This window comes from Dermacentor albipictus, chromosome 5 (genome assembly GCF_038994185.2).
Source record: "Dermacentor albipictus isolate Rhodes 1998 colony chromosome 5, USDA_Dalb.pri_finalv2, whole genome shotgun sequence".
Classification (NCBI taxonomy): domain Eukaryota; kingdom Metazoa; phylum Arthropoda; class Arachnida; order Ixodida; family Ixodidae; genus Dermacentor; species Dermacentor albipictus.
Window position 1 is genome coordinate 24,743,865 of NC_091825.1, and position 11,914 is coordinate 24,755,778.

The window sequence follows — 11,914 nt, forward strand, 5'->3', positions numbered from 1 at the left end:
CTATACATGAAACGCGCGCTACTTGCGCTTGAATCAGGTAGCTGGAATGATTAGATCGGGGCACCTAGGCAGCAACGCACTGGCTGCGAACAGTGGTCAAAAATGAAGTTTCCCACGAATGTTGATATCGAACGGATGACACTAACGCGCAGACTTTGCATAGCCAGATATCTTCAAAAGGCTTCATATGATAAATGGCAAAATATTTACAATGCTATTACTGAATACTTAAAGGTGTGCAACCAGTTAGACTGGGAATGGTTAGGAGTGAGGGCTAACGGTAAATAGCTCACCAGCTTACGGTTGTGTATGACATTGGCATATTCAGCAACGCTGCAGACTATTTGCAACAAACGTTTGAGGAACTTGTCGAAGAAAGTGTAAGTCTGATTGAGAGTTAGTATACAGAAGAGAAAAGTAATGTTCCGCAGCCTGGCGCGAGAACGAATGTCATGGACGGCAGTCAGCCTCTAGAACCTGCGCAGAAATACGTTTATTGAGGTTAATTACTCGCAGGGGCCTCTGATCAAGGAAATTAACAAAAATAAAACATTAGCTGGAGAGCTTACGGCAGGCATTACTAAATCATGACCACGGAGCTTACTGCTAACCATTGCTTTCTACCATCACTAACGTATGGGGCCGAAACTTGGAAGTTACCAAAGAAGCTTGGGAAGACGTTGAGGACCGCGCAACGAGCGATGGAATGAAAATTATTAGGCATGATGATAATAGACTGGAAGACAGCGATGTGGATTAGAGAGCGAACGGGGATAGATTGATATTCTGGTTGACATTAAGAGGAAGAAGTCGTGCTGGGCAGACATCGCAATGCGTAAGGGAGAGAACTGCTGGTCTATTGGAGTTGCAGAATGGGTGCTAAGGGAAGGGAAGCACAGTCGAGGACGGCAGAGAATAATGTGGACGTGATGGAATTGGGAAACTTGAAGACACGTGGAACCAGTTAGCACAAGACAGGGGTGTTGGAGATCGCTGGAGAAGCTTTCGTCCTGCGATGGACGTCAAAATAAGCTGATGATGATGTGACGACATCCATGCTAGCTTCGCGGCATGTCATTCATGTTATTTCATGCATCCGTGTCATGCACGTTCTGATAGCTCGGTTTGCGTCGATTGCGGGGGGAGGGGAGGGGGGCTAGTAGCGGCGTAACCAAGTGGGGCACGCCGGACACTTGTAACGCTCACTAACAGTAAAAGTTTTGCTGCTATGGTAATGGCCCCGCTCCTTCCCCCTCCACGGTCAATTGGGACCCCTCCTCGCACGAAAAAAATTTTCTGGTTACGCCACTGTGGGGAGGGGGATGTAAGATTGCTCTAGACCCCTCCCCCTAACTTGTCAACGGAAACGGGGGACGGGAGGGCAGCTGCCGCCGGGCCGCAAACCTTAGGCAGCCCAATTACCGGCTGCATTTCCCTTTGGACGTGAATACTGCTCTAATGCCATTATACTGTAGGATTCGACAACAATACTGCATGCGACAATAAAAAAAACACACATACAGCCATCAGCAAGTCTTAGCTTGAGCCGATCTTAGGGAGCTGGGCAAGACTCTCACAAAAAAAAAAAGCTTGGCACCCCTCTTACAGGCATTGTCAACTCTGGGTCCTACCGCTGACTGTACATTTCCGGTAAAAAAAATCACACAGGAACTCCTCTCGGATTTGTCTAAGTGTGCGTAAGCATTGTGACTCTTCATCATCTACACGCAGTCCATGTCATTGTCAATGTTATGAGACTTGATCCGACAAGTATAAGCGACAGCGCTGCGGCGACACGAGCTGCTCTGGTCAGCGGCGCAAGCAAAGTACTGCAGGTGGCGGGGCCAGGCGCGCTGGTGACGTTCCGTTCGTTTTGAGCCGTTATCGCTCTTTAGCCCTCCTCATCCGCGACGAACCATTATCAACCGTTCTCCGGCGGCGGCTGCTTGTGGCACGGCCGCGCGAACCGTATCTTGAAAGCGAACTGCATTGCGGGCAGTGTGTGCCCACTGCTGAAAACTTCACGCGCTGTGTTCTCACCGTTTACTTCGCTTTGAAAACATACGCGCGTACACCTATCTTGAAAGTGATCTGCGAAAAGCGCATAGTGCGGCATAAGCTGAAAGCTTCGTGAGCGCAGTGTTCTCGCCGCTTCGGTCGCGTTGAAGCGAGAGCTAGCACGAAGGTGAATTCACTCGCTGCTGCGGGTTCTATTTTGAAAGATATCGTGCGGTACGGACATACGGGCGGATGGTTTTTCTTGTTGGGGAAGTATAGAAATGCTTACGTTATAAAAAAAAATCGCAGGGTTCGCGAATTTCCCGATAAGAACCAACACCAACCTATTCCCCCGCCCCCCGCTAAGCGATGCCGTCTTGATCGCCCCCTCCCAACCCCGGGAAAAGGGACACTACCTTTCTATTTCAGTTGAAGAAAGGATGGTGAAACGTTAAGGACAATAACGGCATCTCCTAACGAGTTGTCTTATGGCCTCTGAGATGTACGCGCGAAGCTGGCGCGCGCGAACCTGAGAGGCCATAATTGGCCGCTTAATAGCATAAAAAGACAAAGATAATGCTAAACGACACAGCTAAAAATTCAAACAAAGAACTGATCTTAGCTATACTGTTTGGGGAAAAGAAATAAAAAATTAGACAGCCGCAACACACGCCACTAAAGCCACCACCGCCGGCATAACGCGGAACCAACAGTTGGCAACATTCATTCGCGCGTCATATCTTCGTCCGCTTCGTCTCCGCAACGAGAGCCGCCATCTTCTCGCGCCTAACGTTTTGTATGGTTTTGTTCTCTGCAATCCGCGCGCACAGCTCATCGGTGGATGCACGTCTGCTCGGCGTCGCAATGCGGCCTGCGTAATTTTCTGGTGCTCGCGCAATCGGTGTGAAACATGTCGCATGTGAAATGTTTGATAGAAGTGCCTCACGTCCAAGTCAAGCCGCCGTACGGGTGTATGGCTGTGTGCCCCGTTCTCGGAAGCGTCGACGGGTTTCCGGCATGCGGATTTCAGGTACGTGCAAATGCGTTTCGCCCTCCTATTGAGCTCCGGATCAAAGCGTGCAATATTTCATGTGAAAGATGCAGTGCCCGTCACCATGGTGTGAATTTGAGCGGCAAACGAGAACTTTGGCACTTAGAGCACACCGCGGCTGCTAAGTCAGCGTGGAAATTGTTTTACGTTACCGTAATATGTTGCTGTCAGTCTAATCTGCGGCTTGTGGGCAGCTAGCCCATTGACTTTTGCTTGTGGTAGCGATAGGTATATAAATGGAAGCGGTAATAATTTTCGCGAGCAGAGAGCTTTTCGCTCGATGTTTGGTCGTGTTCATGGCGTTATGAAAGCTAGTGGCTTGATCGTGCTTAGTTCCAACTCCAAGGGGCGTAACGTTGGCGCTGTATATGTTTGTTTTCGGTGCCACGAGTACCACTTTCATGCTTTTGTTGCATGAGAGTGGTTGCTGCTACATGCCGTCTGGGCAGAACACAATAAAAGCAATTTCCTCACTCATACGTATGCAATGTGACGTAACAAAATTTCCAGCGCTTTATTCGGAGCGTAAATATCCAGTATAGTTTAGTAAGAAACTCAAATTCTGTCTTAGCTTAGTAGGCGGGAAACAAGTGAAACTCTCATTCCTTTTTTAATTGTTCGCCCAAACCGCACCGCCCGCAGATGCATCATCGGGTAATTGACAGTAGCTTCGCTGCGTGAGTTGTTTTATGCGCCAATATTGCCCGGTTAAGTATCCTGTTAATTTATGCCGACGCTCGTTCATCTTGATTTTAAGCGGTTACTATCCCCGAGTACCGGACGATGCCAAACTTGTGAGGTGTAGCAAACGCGGGAAGTTGCGTGGCGGCAAGTTCCTGTTTTTACGTTTCTTGCATTCAAAGCCAACAGACTCAGTATCACTGATTTCCATTTCTGCTGTACTTGATCAATCTAATGTGACAACTGCATTTGCTCTTTAATGTTCTCCATTTACTGTGTATTCAGCTTGGCTGCCGCCCTCTCTTCAGAGGATGCCGCTGTGATAGCTCTTTCGTATAGCACATGCCTCTAGGCCCTTGTGTTTCAAGGGCTCTGGCGAGGCAGCAGTGCTCCAAGTAATTTTACCATCCTATATATTTTCTATTTTGCATCATTCTTCCACGATGGATTTTAATGTTCATAGTATTCGTCATTAGTCATCGCCATAACTTTAGAGCACGTAGGTTTTACGCACTTTACAGCGACAATTTTTAGGCCAGTTTACAGCCAAGTCACATCTTCCATAATACATCGTCAACATTACCACTTGTCATGGCGCTCTTTGGCCAAACCTGGCCCTTGCGCCATAAAACACCACACATCATCATCATCAGCTTGGCTGCCAGAAAATGCTTGAATTTCTTTCAGTATCCAAGTGACGAAATATTTCACTGACGTCCGTGTGTGAAACACGCAAGATGACAAAACTTATAGAAAATGATGAGATATTTCTTTTATAGCGTTTGACTCGACTTTTGGTGAGGATGTCGATCGACCTTGGGCCTGGTGACTGCACACCCGACATCGCCAAAGTGCAGCCTATCAGTTGAGTGCCCCCGAATGGACCATCAACATCGGAAAATGAAGCAGAGCCAGGTAGGGGCAATTTTTACTTTGGAACAGAGTACTGACAGCTGCCTCTTTTTTTAAGAACTACATAACATATTTACAAACCAATCCTTTCTCTTTGTGCAGCCTACATAGAATTGTTTCTTGCTTGTTATACAGACCTTCAGAAAGCAGTTCTTCTGAACCCTTTTTGCATGCACAAATAAATAAAGAGGAGTGCACTTTCTGAAGAAATTGATGCACTGAAATATGCGTTCGACACACAGTGAGATGCAAAATAACCAGCAACTTTAAAGGGGTAAAAAAAAAGTTTGAAACATGTTCTAACATCATAACCCGCCTTGGCATACGGATCTAAATATAACAGCAACAGAGGTGCATGCAGAGAAGTGTTTGTAAATGTTTGCAAGATATGTACATTGTCTAAGAAATTATTTTTACTTACTTGGAGCTTCTTGGTGCCATGGCAGTGCAGTAAAAGCTCAAAATGATGCCCCTGCTCCTAATAACGCACCTTTAGATTTCAAAATTAAATTATGGGCTTTTACATTCCAAAACCTAAAGTTTTGGGAACCTGGCTTCTTTAATGTACACCTGAATCTAAGTGCATAAGCGTTATTGCATTTTACCCTCATTGGAGGGCAGCTGCCATGGCCTAGATTGAACCTGGGACCAGCATGACTGAGCAGCATGGCATCATAGTAAGTGGGCTATAACACAAGGTCAAAATGAGAAATACTGCGTAGAACTACCAACTTCTTGGCTCACAAGCACTTTGCACTAAGTTAAAGGAGTATGGAGTACTGACAGCGACCGTTTATGTACCAAATTCTTTTTAAGCTGACTCCATTATTAGGGTGCGAAGCTTCAATTAGTCAAAACCAGCCTAAATTACAGAACCAGCTCAAAACACGCACCATGTATAGCTGGATTTGGACATGCAAATGGAGTAAATTCATGGCGCCGAAAATGGAAGTGGCAGTCACACTGTTTCATGCATTTTGCCTAAAACATAGTCAATAATAATTAATCGATTTCTAAAATATTTTTTTCAAAAACTTTTTTTCAAGCATGAAAGTAGGAGCCAAATGGTGTTCAGGTGCACGAGCGGTTAGTTGCACGGCACTTCTTGCATGTGTTCACTGGCTTCTTTCAAGGTTGAAAAAAAATTGATTGCACCTACTGAGCAGTAGAAAGCTGGATTAGGAATTTTTCAAGATGCTCTACAATTTTCGCACTGACACTTTTGCTTTGAATAAAATATTTGAGCAGTTAAATAATTGGTAATAACTAATTACCTAATTAGAAAAAATGCAAGAATTGGTTGCACTTCCTCAAAACGATGTCAAACGACATTACCTTGTGCTGTCCAGCTACATGGCACTTGTACATATTTAAAGCTTGCACATGTCATACAGACCACCTGGTAATTACAAGGCATATATAGAAGTGGCTAAGTTGTGTGAGCCAGCCATGTGCAGCGAATCATGAGAAACAGCCATGTTTCTTGGACTTAAGGGCATAAGATTTACATGCTCGACACCTTGTATCAGTGTGCTCTAGGCCTGTTCGTAGTTTAGCTGCTACATAAACAATATTTCTCCACGTGTAAGCTCATATGCATCTTTCAAGTATATTGCCTCGTGTGTCCAAAATAAACCATCTTCGCGCTTCCTTCATTATGTCTTCATCTGTTGCTGTGCTAAATTTTTAACATGCAACCGCACAAATTTTCATCTAGTTTTCATATTTCCTTCTTTGGTGGCTTTATTTCTGAACAAGTTCTTTTCGTTAAACCCTGTCGCACACAGCAGTACACAGCATTTCTGCCTAGGGTGGGAATTGTTTTTTTTTTTCAGATTCACATCAATACACCTTGCCTGGGCAATGTAAGACATTCTACATAACATGGCCCTGCAATAATGTTTTATATTGTATTCCAGCATCATGCGAAACTGTTTACTTACCAGATTAGAATATGTATAAGTGTTGGAAGTAACAGAACTGGAAGAAGCCAGCAGATAATGAGGCCAAGGAAGGCATACAGGAACATGTTTTAAGTTTTTTATATGAAGTATAGAAATGATCAATTCTAGGTAAGTGAAAGTGGATTAAAAGATATGCGCCTGTGGGTGGGGAACGGACCCATAACCTTCACATTACGCATGTGATATACTAACCACTGTGGTACTACGGCCGTGTTCGAGCGTCGACAATCTGAGGGGCCATTGTGGACGGTTGAATGCTGCCTCGGTGGCACATCGGTTAGTGCGTCGCATGCCTAATGCAAAGGCTGTAAGTTCATTCTCCCCCCATGCCTGGTTGTTCTTTTTTGACCATTTTCATTTCCCTTTATCATTTCTACATTTAAATAGAAAATTACAAATAAGTTTCCACGTGTCTTCCCTGGCATCTTCCAGCTGTGATTCAGAAAAATTTTGACCCTCAGTATCCTTTCTTCTCGTTTGGAAGAACAGGAGCTTCATTTTAAAAATAATGAATTCACCTTGTTCAGCATATCAATGTGGTCTCAAATCTTATCACAGCATGTGTATTACTAAGGGAAGTTTTTGTTAAGATGATGACATAGCATGGGACCTAATTAGTAGCCTATGTGTACAGATATATGACTAGTCTAATAAATAGGAGGATTTTAAGAAGCACTTCTAACATGGTCTGAGCATGTGTTTAAAAAAACTAATCTAGCATGATTTCAGGCATAACTGTTGCCCCTGAAAAATTTTTGGATCATCTGCACTGGCATTGTTTTTGGAGAGCACCAATACTGCTTTGATAGAAGTAGCCTCGTGGAACATGAAGCATCGCTTCTTGCTGAGTCAAGGAAATATCTGCATATCTGAGGTGTGTCATATGCTCGAATGCTGTTTAAAGGCTGCTAATAAGAAAATTACTTGACTTGCCTTCCAGAGATTGCTTCAGTAGTCTATGCTACTCGATCATAAACAATTTACCATAGTGAACATTCATCACAGTTGGCTTTGCAATGTTTATGCAAAATACCACAATTGCCTACTTGACATGTGACTGCACTAAAACTTGGAATTAATGACCAGTAATTTATGGGACAGCAAAACTTAGTTTATTACTCCTGTTTCTGCCATAGTTTCTTACAGTAATTACAAGCTAATTACAGTAATTACAATTACAAGCTAGAGGGAACTCCGGTGCTGGAGTCGTGCCACCATGGGAATGATGGGAAGCACATGGATTTGTCTGATATTCGTGCTTGTGAATTCAGACGTTCTTGTGCCTTCGTATATTATACGCTATATAAATCTTATTGTCGTAAATTTCAGCGCAGTCTATACTCTTCGAAGTGCAGAAGACGGCGCCAACACGCACAATTGCTATTATTTGCAACGATTGAGCTTGTCCAGGTGGCCAAATCGAAAGGCGCCAAGCGTCTCAAGGCACTGGTATGCCCGCGATGAATTCATCAGGGCGTTGCACTCGCTTGTCGTTACATGCCTCCGTAGCTTAATGGTTTCAATATAAGACTTCTGTTCTAGAGTTCCTGTGTTTGAATCCTGTCGTCTGACGATTTTAATGTTTATTTATTTATTACACAGTATATTGTTGAAAATGACTAGTTTACAAAGTCACAAAGCCGTTTGAAGCCAAACAGACAAAGTTTAGGCAAATCCATGTACTTCCCATAATTTCCATGCTGGTACAGCCGTTCTTGTTTGATCTCCTGTGGACACTAACGTCAGAGTTTCCTCTAGTAATTATTGTATGAAACTCTTATTTCTGCACCTCGCTCGTGCAGAAGCGGCACCACACCTGCTGCGTAAACATGCACTACCTTTCGGCCAAGTGCAGGGAATGCTGTGAACTCGCCCTGTACAAAGCCTGCACTAAGTAAAACAAATCACAACATGCAGTTGCTGCCACGTTGAACTGGTGGAATGAGTAGCGAAATGCAGCACCTCCTGAACTAGTTCAGAAAGTGCAGGTTAATCAAGTGGAAATTATATAGTAACAGAAGTTGAGTGATTCTGCATTACATTCACGAAATATACTTCATGATACTTTTCCATTTATTTCCTCTGTTATTAAGAATCCCTTTTGCATTGTTGGACAAAACTACAGAATGCCAGCATATTTTCTAGCATTCACTGGTAGCAAACATGTCAAAGCTTGTTCTAGTTTCTGGATTGCCTCTTTAGCCGTTAACCCCCAAGTTAATTCCGGAAGAATGTACCAAATGTTTTACGTACTCCATTTTTCGGTGTCATTCTCATTCTAAAAATATATTACTTCATTGGTCTCTGGTTAGAAATAACACAAAAACAGGAGCTGCTCTTGCGGGCAGCTTTCCCTCAAGGCCGACTGTAACTCATCTTTGACAATAAGAGCAGTGTAACATCGGGCAGAAAGAGTGCGACTCGTCATTGGTGATATTGGTACTACCTCCAGTCACTAGTACAGCTTGGGATAAAGGGTTAAAGGTTGCGACTTCGTTGCTTAATTCTGCAGCTGTTACACTTGGGTGTAGCGTGTGTATGTACGTGTGCATGCATTAAAATGACTTCACGCTAGAGCAAAGCAACTGTAGTGCAGAGAGGCATTAGTCATCTTTATTTATTTGCTTTGTAAAGATGCACTAAGTTTATCTTTTGCAGTATAGACTTGGCGCTCATTGGCCAAAGATGCCCTTGTGCTACTAAAACCTATCAAATAATTCGCTTTCGGTCTGTGAGTTTTAATTTGTTTTTCTTGAACTGTGCGATTCCCACTCACAAGACTGCATGTCATCTGAGGTGTTCCTTTTTCAATCAAGAATGTTGAGGTTGTGTTTGTGAAACTCGATTTCTTGCTTCAAACAACCTTGTGCAAACTGACCAAGCTGATAATTCTACCTGGTTAAATATTAAATATGTTGCGGTTATGAAACCTCATAATGAATGACACATAGTATAAAAAATTTATCTACTAAAACAATTTAATGAAATTTTTCATGTTTTTCGTGTTCATGTTCACTTCTCTACTCTAGTGTCCTGTCTGCATGCCTCACCTCTTTTTTTGCATATTAAATATCGTATAAACTTAACCATGCTTTTTTACCACAATGCAGGGGGAAAAAGTTCCGGTAACACCATGCATTCAGTATGGTGGCCCAGATGGGTATGCAAGCAACCTCCTTCATGTGGACCGAGAACTACTCTGCAGTGTCTCGCAGACTTCCATGCGAAGCCCTCAACATTCTCGTCTCAGTGGAATGGCTGCTCATCTATCTGCGTGTCCATCACCAAGACGGCCAGTTGTAAAGCTCCTGTACCCGTTTACGAAAGCTTAATGATTTTTTTATTTAGTTTTCACGGTTGGATGTAGAATCTTAACATTTTTGATGTTTCTAACATTTTTACCTGGCACAAAGTGGTGCAATAACCTTAAACCAGTGTAATGTATTTAAGTGATGCTCACTCTGATGCCTATCTGGTTTTGTTTGTGTTTAAGAAATTTGAATGTCTGATGAGGTAACGGCAATTGAATTTGTCATCGTGGCTCGTTTCAATGAGCTGCTAGGAAATAAGACGCAAAACTTATCACACGCCAGTTGTAGCATTTTTGTTTTCATGACTAAAGTATACACGTTTCAAAAGATAGAAAGTGGGGAAAAAAGCCTCAAGAACATAATCATCCTAGGAGTGTCATGTCCTTACAACTATGCAATGACTAATGTCTCATACATCTTGGGTGCACATTGGTCGCAATGCCTACAGGTTTACTGATAAGAGAATAGCACTCAGATTTGCCACGCAGTTGATGGCCGATGGCTTTTGTTTGTCGTCTTCATGTTACTACTATGTATTCAATATTCATTTAGATGTGCTGCGGTTTTTTGCAGTCACCTATATATATATATATATATATATATTTCTTCGTTTCAATAAAAATTTAGTTGAGAGTTAGCACTCATCCTGTCTGCTTCTAGTCTGTGTCCGTGTCACTTCGCGCTTCAATCCAAGATCATGTTACTGTACCAACTCGCCCAACTTTCTATCCTTGTGTTAAAGACACACTCAGACTTGTTCTTACTTATGTGACCGGTTATTTTTGTGCTTTATAATAAGATGCAGTGCTATTGAATGAAAACATGTGATAGTTCGTAGTCAGGTTACTTAAAAAACTGTTCTGCTTAAAATTTAATTGAGCAAGCCTGTGCCATATTCGGTGCTTATGTCTTTGTATTGGTATGGTTTTACTCCTTATTTTCCTTTTTACATTTAAAATGTGCAAACATTATTATGTAACCATTTCTCTTTAATGAAATAAATACTTTTCTTCTGACATTTCGTCACAATTTTACAATGATTTTGTTCAATTAGGTAACCTTAGACTAGCTCATTGTTATTGGTAGCTTAACTTACAATGCCTGTGGAATATTCAATGCAAGCACATGGTGAAAAATAAACTAAATTATTGGGTATGAGCAGGTCACTGGCACTAAATGGAGCATACATATATTTCAGGAAATAGTGCATGCTTATATATTGTACAGCATGCACAGCTACACATGCTGTTTTGTTCGTAAATGCTGAAACATTATTCAGCGTGGAAGCACTTTGTTCTTTGGCTTAGTGCTACCTTTAAGTCATATGTGTGAAAATACTAGTAGAAGCATCCCGTAGAGATAAATGACAACTTTGATGAATACAGGTATAAAATGTGTGCTTAAAACGGCAAAAAACTGCTTGACAGGCAAACGTATGCTTCTGTAGTACTGCACTTGTTACCGTCGCCAATCCATGAATTGCTTGCGCTCTATTGCATTCAATATGAGCTACAACAAGGCGCTGTGGTGTCTTTCCCTCCTGGTCGAGCTGGTGTTGCGAAAATTTTTGACCGAGAAAAGTGGAGGTTTTTAATCATTTCTGAAATGCATGTAACCATGCTTTTGGCTGTGTGCTGTTTCCACGGGGTTATAAGTACTGGTGCACCAAGGTGCGGGAGATCCTGTGCCCTTAGTGCAGCGCGCATTATTATTGCGCTCTGCATCCTGCTGGGAGTGTACTATCACTGCAGAGGAAGATTAAGAAAAGCATAGGGTGTGTGCATTGCTGCGATCATGAAACTGAAATTTTTTGCCTGAAAGGGTCGCACGTTATGCTACCACATGACGGACCACAAGCGCAATATGACGACGCCTCAGATTCTGGCTCATACTGAACAAGGTAGTACCATAGCTAAGGCTAGGCAGCATTCACAACAGCTAGTCTGCCCATTAACTACATGGCTGTAGTGAACGCTAAAATACTTGCAGGGATAACA

General features: G+C 42.8%; 1 long non-coding RNA gene across 1 annotated transcript; it reads left to right on the forward strand.

Annotated features, from left to right (window-relative positions):
• The first annotated feature begins 2,783 nt into the window (after positions 1 to 2,783).
• On the forward strand, positions 2,784 to 10,474 carry LOC135898228 (uncharacterized). The gene is made up of 3 exons (XR_010563286.2): positions 2,784 to 3,028; positions 4,510 to 4,645; positions 9,717 to 10,474. It is a non-coding gene; the product is annotated as an uncharacterized lncRNA (long non-coding RNA).
• The last annotated feature ends 1,440 nt before the right edge of the window (positions 10,475 to 11,914 follow it).